This window comes from Rhineura floridana, chromosome 5, assembly GCF_030035675.1.
Source record: "Rhineura floridana isolate rRhiFlo1 chromosome 5, rRhiFlo1.hap2, whole genome shotgun sequence".
Taxonomy (NCBI): Eukaryota; Metazoa; Chordata; class Lepidosauria; order Squamata; family Rhineuridae; genus Rhineura; species Rhineura floridana.
This window is the reverse complement of record NC_084484.1, coordinates 1,428,150-1,438,241: the sequence shown is the minus strand read 5'-3', so window position 1 is coordinate 1,438,241 and position 10,092 is coordinate 1,428,150. Positions and strand designations below refer to the sequence as shown.

At 40.5% G+C, this 10,092-nt stretch overlaps 1 long non-coding RNA gene across 1 annotated transcript; it reads right to left on the bottom strand.

The window, feature by feature from the left end:
• Positions 1 to 5,385: 5,385 nt before the first annotated feature.
• LOC133385762 (uncharacterized) lies at positions 5,386 to 7,390 on the bottom strand. Its single transcript, XR_009762936.1, has 3 exons — positions 7,260 to 7,390; positions 6,082 to 6,178; positions 5,386 to 5,652 (listed from the first exon to the last, which is right to left on the bottom strand). It is a non-coding gene; the product is annotated as an uncharacterized LOC133385762 (long non-coding RNA).
• Between the last annotated feature and the right edge of the window lie 2,702 nt (positions 7,391 to 10,092).

Sequence of the window (10,092 nt, the reverse complement as noted above, 5' to 3'; positions counted from 1 at the left end):
TAATCCTAGGTCTCGTTCTCCGCTCCGTTCGCATTCAACCTCCGACTCCTCGATGGTCTCCTACGAACAAAAGCATTTCCGGACACTTATGGTAAATCTCAGGCACTCTCTTTATCCAGAGAGGATCATTAGCTGCTCAGAGGAATGCTCCTGAACAGCATATTTACCACTTGAAATTTCCCTGATACAGATCTCACTCAGGGAACCTCGACCCACCATGGACGCTCACCCGGAAGTCTAGTTTTCCATATTCCTTGACAAATTTTTGTCAAAATTTGGACAGATTCAGTCTCAGTAGTTTGTAGAAACTCTATTGGTATGTCGTCTGTTCCTAGTGATTTGTTTCTTCCAAGTATTTTAAGAGCAGCTTTCACCCCACATTCTAAAACTTCTGGTTCTTCATCATACGGTTCCTCCATGAATGAATCTGTTATCCTGGCTTCTCTTTTATAGAGTTCTTCAGTGTATTGCTTCCATCTTCCTTTTATTTCATCTCGGTCAGTCAGTGTGTTCCCCTGTTGATTATTCAACATCCCTACTCTTGGTTTAAATTTCCCTTTAATTTCTCTAATCTTTTGGAATAGGGCTCTTGTTCTTCCCTTTATGTTGTCCTCTTCTATTTCTATACAATAACTATTGTAATAGTTCTCTTTGTCCCCATGTACTAGTCGCTGTATGATTGCATTTAGGATTCTGACCATGTTTCTGTCTCCTTTTGCTTTTGCTTTCCTTCTCTCTTTAACCATTGAGGTCTTTCTCTCTTTTTAACTAGAGGTATTGTCTTTTTGCATTCTTCCCTGATAATGTCTCTGACTTCACTCCATAGTTCTTCTGGTTCTCTGTCAACTAAGTTTGAAGCCTCAAATCCATTCCTTATTTAATCTTTATATTCTTCTGGGCTGTTATTTAGATTGTATTTTGGCATTATGATTGCTTTGTTGTTCTTCCTTAGCTTTACTCTGATTTTTGATACGACCAGTTCATGATCTGTACCGCAGTCTGCTCCTGGTCTTGTTTTCACAGAAAGTATAGATCTTCTCCATATTCTGCTACCAATTATATAGTCAATTTGATTCTTATATTCACCATTTGGTGATGTCCACATGTACAGCCATCTTTTCAGTTGCTCAAAAAATGTGTTAGCAAGAAGCAAATTATTGGCTTCACATGATTCAATAAGTCTTTCTCCTGCTGTCTCCTGTCTCCTTAGACCTATTTCCCTATAATTCCTAGTTCTCCTCTGTTCCCTCCTTTTGCATTTCAGTCCCTCATGATTATCAGCACATCTTGTTTTGGTGTGTGATCAATTTCCTCGTGTCCTTCTGCATAATATCTCTCCAATTCTTCTGCGTTTGCCATTGGAGCATAGATGTGGATGATGGTTATGTTAATAGGTTTCCCATTTAATCTCATTATCACTCGCTCAGACTTTGCATGGTAGCTCCTAATTGCTTTTGCTACGTCACTTCTCACTATTAAAGCGACCCCATTTCTTCTTAATTTCTCATTTCCTACATAAAATATTTTGTAGTCACCTGATTGGAAATGTCCCATTCCCGTCCATTTCAATTCACTCACGCCAAGTATTGTAATGTTGATACATTCCATTTCTTGCTTGACAATTTCTAACTTTCCCTGGTTCATGCTTCTCACATTCCATGTTCCTATTGTGTGCGTTGTACAACTCTGGACTCTCCTTTCACATCACATTTTCCTTAACTTGAAGTAAAGAAATGATTCCTTCATATTCTGGGAGCAAAGTATTGAGCAAAAGGCCAATCTTTTCTACGTTAGGTAAATTTATCTCCTGTTGCTCCAATTCTCATACTGTTGCCAAGAAAGAGCTCATATGCTCTGATAGAATATTTGGGTCTTTAAGCCTCTTGTTACAGAGTTTTAGCATCAAGGAAACTTGAGTATTCATTGTGTTTTGTTGAAAAACTTGCCTCAACCTTTCCCACACTCCACTTGCAGTTTGCTTATCTTCAGTATGGTAAATTAAATTATCACTTACAGCTAGAGATATGCGTCCCATGGCTTTCCTGTTTGCAGCATCCCATTCATCTTGTTTCTTTCCAGACCCTCTGGCCTTGGTTCTTCAGGGACAAAGCCTAACTGCAAAGTATTTGGCAGCATCTTCATCCAAAGGTTTGAGTCATTTAGCAGCTCAATGGCATCAGATCTCTTAGCAGATTCAGAAGTAGCCATTCTTTCTTATCTAATCTGTCTGTATTATAGACTCCACAGACTTTTTTCTTTTTCCTTTTAAAAATCTCCAATTATGTCTGGGCCCATGACCCTGTGAAGAGAGCTGCTTTATGCAGCAGAGTTCACTGGAGATATAAAGGAATATGAAAGAGAGTGGTGTTTATCTTAAACAAAATAAACTCATTGTATTAAGAAAGTACATGTGGAAAGGAGGAGGAACTGGAAGTTATTATCACCCTGAGAATATCAATCTAACCAATCAGAGGCATGCTTAAACTTGAGGAAAGTAACAAGGAGAGAATTCAAACAGGGGCTCTTTCAATTTACTTATATCTATTTTCCCGAATGGTCAATAGATTCAGTTAAACTTCTAACAGCGCTATTGCTAGAGACATTCATTTGGTGGAAGATAAAGACAAACTTTGTAAAGATTGGTTAGGGGAAGTATAGGCTAGTGGTTATTGAAATATTCTAAGGGTGTGGCTATACTTATACATAAAAATGCCCCTCTTTTACTGTTAGAAACAGTAGTTGATCCAGATGGACTATTTCTTGGTTTGTTGGCAAAGACCTGAAATATGATAATTGCTATGCTGAATATTTATGGTCCAAATTTGGACTCTCCTTTAGTGTTTGAGAGTTTTGGTAATGGGGGGGAGATTTTAACGAGATCGTTAACTCAATTTTGATAGAAGTATTCCTCCACTTAAAATCCAGTTTTCAGTGAGGTTGACGCTAATGGCATATAAACCTTATAGTATTTATTTAATTAATTAATTTCTTGCATTTTTATCCCACCGTTCCTCCCGAAGGCACCCAGGACAGCAAACACATCAACACAACATTTTAACAAAAGAAAAGAAAAGCAATCTAAAAACAATTACAGGTAAAAGCATTCTAAAAATAGTTACCGATAAAACAGTGACCTCTGGGTTGCTACAACCAGTCTCCTTCAGCCATCAAATGCCTAGGTAAACACAAATATGTTTAAATTCCTCCTGAAAGTCAATAATGAGGGAGACCAACACACCTCACTGGGGAGGACATTCCACAAATGGGGAGCCACCACTGAAAAGGCCCTATCATGGGTCAACACCAACCAGCAGTTGCCGGTGGCAGCACCACCAATAAGGCCTCACCTGCCAATCATAAGCTTCAAGATGGTTAATACTGGAGAAGGAGCTCTTTTTAGGTACTTGGATCCCAAATATTTAAGGTTTTATATGCTAACATCTTGAATTGGGTATGGCAGCTCACAGGCAGCCAGTGCAGGGTTTTTAGGACTGGTGACACATGATTCCATCAGAGTGCTCCACTTACAGTCTAGCAGCTGCATCCTGCACTAGCAACAGCCTCCAGACCACCCTCAAGGGCAGCCCTACATACAATGCATTACAGTAGTCCAGACGGGAAGTCACCAGAACCTGAGCTACTGAGGCCAGGCTATCTGGTTCTAGGAATGACTGTAACTGGTGAATCACCCTAAGCTGCACAGAAGCCACTTGGGACTCTAGTGACATGTGGGAATCCAGGAGCACTCCCAGAGAATGAACCTATTCCTTCAAGGGGAGTACAACCCCTCCTCTCATTCCTGGACGTGGAAACACCCACAGCATTTCTGTCATCAGCACTCAGCTTCAGTTTATTGGCTCACACCCAGCCCATCACTACTAAATACCTGTCTGTCACCTTTACAGCCTCTCCTGATCCAGAGACAGAGCTGCATGTCATCAGCATACTAATGACACAATGCTCCAGATTCCTCCAGATCCCTGGATAGCAACTCCCAGTGGTTTCATGTAGATGTTAAACAGCATAGGCGACAGAATGGACCCTTGTGGGACCCTATAGCCCAAAAGCCATATAACCGAGTAACATTCTCCTAGTACTACTTTCTGGTAGTGACCCTGCAGATAGGAGCAGAACCACTGTAATAGAGTACCTCCATCTCCTTCAGTCACTCCAGAAGAACACCATGGTCAATAGTGTCAAAAGCCACTGAAATATCAAAGAGAACCAACAAGTTCTCATAGTGCCTGTCTCTTTCTCGACAAAGATCATCAGCTAGGGCAGCCTTCCCAACTAGTGGGCCACCAGATGTTGTTGGACCACAATTCCCATCTTTCCTGACCATTGGCAATGCTGGCTGAGGCTGATGGGCGTTGTGGTCCAGCAACATCTGGTGGCCCACTAGTTGGGAAAGGCTGAACTAGGGCCACAAGGCTGTTTTGTTACCAAGTCCGGAAACCTGACTGGAATGGATCTAGATAATCTGCTTCCTCCAGGCATACCTGCAGCTGGTCAACCACCACCCTCTCAATCACCTTGCCCAGGAAGGTAATATTAGAGACTGGGTGGTAGTTTTCTAAAACCTCTGGATCCAGTTAGGGCCATTTCAAGAGGGACCACACAACTGCCTCTTTCAAGGCAGTGGGCATAACTCCCTCCTGTAGTGATGCATTGACCACTCCCTGGACCCATCCAGTCAAACCCCTCCTACTTGATTTTACCAACCATAATGGGCATTGATCAAAAGGGCATGTAGTCACTCTCACTGCTGCAAGCATCCTTCAGCAACTGAAACTGATCCTAGAAGCTGTAATTTGAAAGTGCCCCAGGTACCTCTGACAAGCCTGAACCAATTGTGGCATCAAGTTCAGCACAGATCAGAGTAATTTTCCTCTCAACGTGACTCACAAATCTTTCACAACAGGCTATCGAGTAGTCTGTTGTTCATGATGGCACACTAGTCTGGACTAGGGATGGAATGAACTGTCAATTTTGGTTAGCTCAGGGCTTATCCACACCGGAGCATTACTTCATACTAAAGCTGCTGTTTTAACCTCTGTTTTCTATTTGCACTGTCCACAGTAAGGGCTCAATGCCAGCTGCAACCACTGTGTTTTCTATTCACACAGAGTTGCAGTTTCCTAATGACCACACCCTCTAATTTAACATTTCCACTCCCTCTGTTTGCTTGGCAACCGAGCATGCTGCAGTGGGTTCCTTTTTTAAAAAAACCCAGAAGTGTGAATATCTGTGTTTTCCTTGGTAGGATACAGCTGAAATACAAATCTTTGTTTGAGCAGTGTTATGCTATTGCACACAAGTTGGGGGACAAAGAATATAAATGCACCCATTTGCAGCAACATAAAAAGGCCAGCAGAACGGAAGAGAGCAGCCAGAAGCTGCTTGTCAGCCCACTGGAAATAAAATGAACAAAGGGAGGAGGAGGGGTGGGCATGGAGAGGGGAACGATTGACACACCCACCTAAAAGCATCAGAGCAAAGTGTCTCCAAGCACTAAAGAAACAAGTGAAGATGTTTTTTTCTCCCCTTTTCATATTATCGGCACATTGGGTTAGTACGGATTTACAGGGGGGAAACTCCATGGTAGTTTTTGTTTGCCGGTAACTTCATGTGAACCATGCAGAGTTAAAGCACCTGTGAGTAGAACCAAACAGATAGTAAACCATCATGTACATGAGCCCTCAGTTTCTCATTTTTCTAATCTTAAATTCAGTTCCCCACATTTCTGCAACAATTTGCAGATTTTTAAAGAGTCCTCATGAAAATTCTTTAGCATTCTGGTATGAATTTTCCTAATAAATACATTTTAGAATGCAGTTTTGACTAATGTACACATTTTTGCAAGCAATTTATCATAATATAATGCATTTTTGGAGGTTGTTTTTCACCAATATATTTTTGGTATGCTTTAATTGGATTCCTACATTGAGTAGGGAGTTGGACTCAATGTCCTAATAGGCCCCTTCCAACTCTATGATTCTATGGCAGCTTCAAAGACTCTTGTGGCTTTGTTATGATAAATAAGATTTATTAATAGAACTGTGATATACTTGAAGTACTTACCTGGGAGTACTTCTGAGTAGACATTTTAGGCTTGTGTTGTAATTGTAATTTTTTCAAAAGTGAAAGAATTTTGCTCATTTTTCCGTTCTTCTTTTCACTGCCAAAACATCAGACAGATGGAGGTGCACAGAGAGAGAGAGAGACAGAGAGACAGAGAGACAGAGAGTGAGTAGTTGTGCCAAGCCTTTCTTTAGCCCCCTGAGCAGATGAGATGCACCTGCCTCTAGAACCAATATGAAAGGAAAACATGCCAACTTAATTCATTAAAGAAATGTCAGAGGGGAAAAAACAAAATGAATTGTGGTTTATTAATGCAAAATGCGAGGAGCGGCAAAATTGAGAAAACCCTTTTTATAAGAAATGCATGCCCACACAGAAATTGCCAACATGTTACATCCCTACTCCTGTGCTTTCTCCGCCAAAAGAAAATGAGCTTCTCACTGTTGGGGGAAGTAGGAACTGCATAAAAATTTGTACTACTTGAATCCCATGTGCCACATGATTCAGTTCTAGTTAAATGATGAATATAGCACATTCTTCTTGGCAACACTGTGGTTGTTTCAAACAGTCTAAAATCCTGGAGAGAAATGAGAATATTGTATCTATTCCTTTAGCAATATAGACTGGCAGTATCAATATTTGTCTCTGAAAAAAGGAAAGCCCTTTCCCCTAGGACAGGGGTAGCCAGTGTGGCTATCTTTAGATGTTGTGGACTACCACTCCAGTCATTCCTGACCATTGATCATGCTGCCTGAGGTTGATGGGGCTAAGTCCACAACCTCTGGAGGGCAACAAATTAGCTATCCCTGTCCTAGAAAGTTAACACTAGCACTTCTATATTGAATAGAATAATAAGCACCAGTAACAGCAATTCTCAGGTGTCATGAATCCATACTTCAGATATATGCCACAATTTAATACACAGATATCACTTCAATCTAAGAAAAACTGTGTAGATCTTATGTACACATAATATGTGATGAGTGCATTAGAAGGCTCTAATATTCTTTCAAAGGATTTTTGCAGAAGCAAATGCCATCTCCCTCATTCTATCCTGTTCTTCACATAAAAAGTGTGTTGTCAAAGATTAAATGGCATCAGTAGGCAGCATTTAGTGCAAGGAAAATAGTGAGGTGTTTAACTGATATTTCAGAAGGACTTTTCACCCAGGAGATTACCTCTTGTCCCTGAAGGACCAGACCCCAACTGAGAAGGCAGGACACCAAGTAAAGGAGTTGTAAATTGTATTTTGTCAACAAAAACTGCTTAATCCTCCAGAAAGGCATCCTTCAGAGACCAATCCTTTGTCCTGAGGCTAGCAGTGGGGAAAAAAGAAAGGGGGGATTACTGTCCACGCATAATTTATGGCTGGAAGGGTCATTTATAGCAATTACAAGACTCTGCCTGGTTCTCATTCTCTCCTCAGGTCTGGCTTTTGTGGCTAGGTGAATGGTAATGGTTTGAGGAGAGGTTGGCCATGGCTGTTAAATCAGATGCAATCAGAACTCCTGCCCCAAATTAATATTCATGTCTGAATAACATTTCACTGCCATGAAATTTAATGTGAGGAGATCATGAATATATCGTTATCAGAATATTCTGTGACTTCTTTGATTCTGTCCCTATAATCCTTAGCAGAAGAAATATTGTAGAACAGAATATTGTTGGATGAATTCTACTTTTATTTATTTGAATTTGAAGATAATATTGGTGATTAGGTATCTTTGAAAAATTACTGTTTCCCAGTTGAAGCAATCTGCCTAAAGGGTCAGATAAAAGTGGATAAAATTAAAATACATAAATACCGTTTTAAAATAATTAGACCAAATTACAAAATCAAGTGTGAAAATATTATTACATATTTTGAAATCAACAAATCATACTTTTTATTGTAGGATTTGTCAATATATTTTAAATTCATGTTAATAACTGGATCCCCCCTCCCCACAGTAAGAGAATGGTTAGTATATTAACCATTTCATTTGCATGCCAAACAAAAAAGGCAGGAAAGAGCCAAAGAGCCAAACATGCACTGACCAGATGATGATCATCTATTTTTAAACCATCGTTTGGCCAACAAGCTCCCAGGTCTTTGACAGTTTTTTGGGGGGGGGAATTATATCAACCATGTGGTCTGTGGGTGTTCTTGGACTGTAACCTTGAGTGCAGGTCAGATAGCTGTGGAAGGCTCTGCCCTCAAGGACCATGAGGAAGCCTCCAAAGTTCTTCGGGAGGGAGAGAGGGAAGACATGACCTCTAAGTCCCCAGTTGAGAGTCATTTCAAAATAATGGAGGTAAAGAAGGAGAAGAAAGAAGACAGCCAAAAGGAGAAGCAGGGGAGGTGGCAGTCACACTCTCCATCTCCTAGTAGTACAGAAAGCTGCTTCATGGGAATTTGAAGCCTCAGGCCTCTTCACTCTGATCTGGTGCTTTGCCCAGTCTCCTCACTTCTTTGCTCACAATCAGAGCAGTGATAATGCCTAGTGTCCATTGTGCAGGCATTGTTTTGGAGTGCAAGAGAAGGAGGAAGGAGACAGAATGAGCTACCGGAGCCAAGGGACCTCAATAACTCCTTTTCTCTTCCCTTCCCCCCCCCCCGCACTTCTTTCCTCTTGTTAGCTGAGCGGGGAGGGGGAAGGTCCCTCAACATCATCTGCTGCCCTGGGCTGCTGCTGGGAAGAAGGGCAGGATAGAAATCAAATAATAAATAAATAAATAATCTTACAATAAAGTGAAGGAGAAGGGGAAAACAGCAATAACAGTGCATTGTAGAGAGGTATGGGGTTCTTTCATCTGCAGAGGACAAATCTGCCTCACAACAGGCCTCAGGGACTTTTCAGAGGAACAATGTGACTGGAGAGGGGGGGGAATTTGATTCAGTTCTCATTTAAAGGAAAATATATCAAATTTGCACTTCCTGAAACAACATGAGAACTGAAACATAGCCATACTTTACAGTTGGCACTTATCCAAATTTGTGATGCAGTTCTCAAGCCAAATAATGTTTACAAAAATAAATATATTAGGAGGAAAATATGCATAAAATGAATATATTAGTGAAAATAACTAAAATGCATTATATTATGAGAAATTGCTTACAAAAATGTGTATATTAATCAAAACTGCATGAAATATGTTGTCATGAATAAGTCGCAAATATTCACAAATTTATCAGGGCATCCAGTTTTCAGAAGGATGGTCCAGAGAGCAGTTCGATTCACAGTATCAAAGGCCTTAGTCAGATCAATAAACGCCATATATAAAAGTAGATTCTGCTTCTGGCATTTTTCTTGAAGCTGTCGTGCAGTGAAGATCAAGCCCACTGTCCCCCTGGAAGGGTGGAAACCACTTTGAGATTCTGAGAGAACATCCTCTGAGATTGGTAGGAGGCAATTTGCGAGGATCCTTGCAAGTATTTTACCTGCGGTAGCAAGAAAGGAGATACCTCAATAGTTCCCACAATCTGTTCTATCACCCTTCTTAAAAAGAGTGATAATTATGGCATTCCTAAAGTCTTCTGGGATCTCCTCCTACATCCTGATTTTTTCGATGAGCTTATGAAGTTGTTGTGTAAATTCAGGCCCACCTTCTTTAAAGACTTCAGCAGGAATCCCATCAGGTCCACTAGCTTTGTTGTTCTTCATTTGATTGATGGCTTTATTTATTATTTTATTATTATTTATTAAATTTATATACCACCCGACTAGCAATAGCTCTCTGGGCGGTGAACATAAAATAACTAAATTCATCCAAATTAGGGGATACTATAAGTTCATCTCTAGTTTTCTAGATGTCTGACACCTATCACAATCTCTTTGAAGATGATTTGGAGATTTACATTTAAAACAGAGTTCCTTCTGTGTTTTGTGCCCTCCTGTGGATTCAGGCAATGACTCATGTCGCTATTCTTTGTTTGTTTTTCCTGCCCATAGTAAGGTTTGCCTGCTCAGACAGAGTGTGTTCCTGTCTTTTTAAAATCCTGGTCCTTCAAATATAATATAATCTGATTCA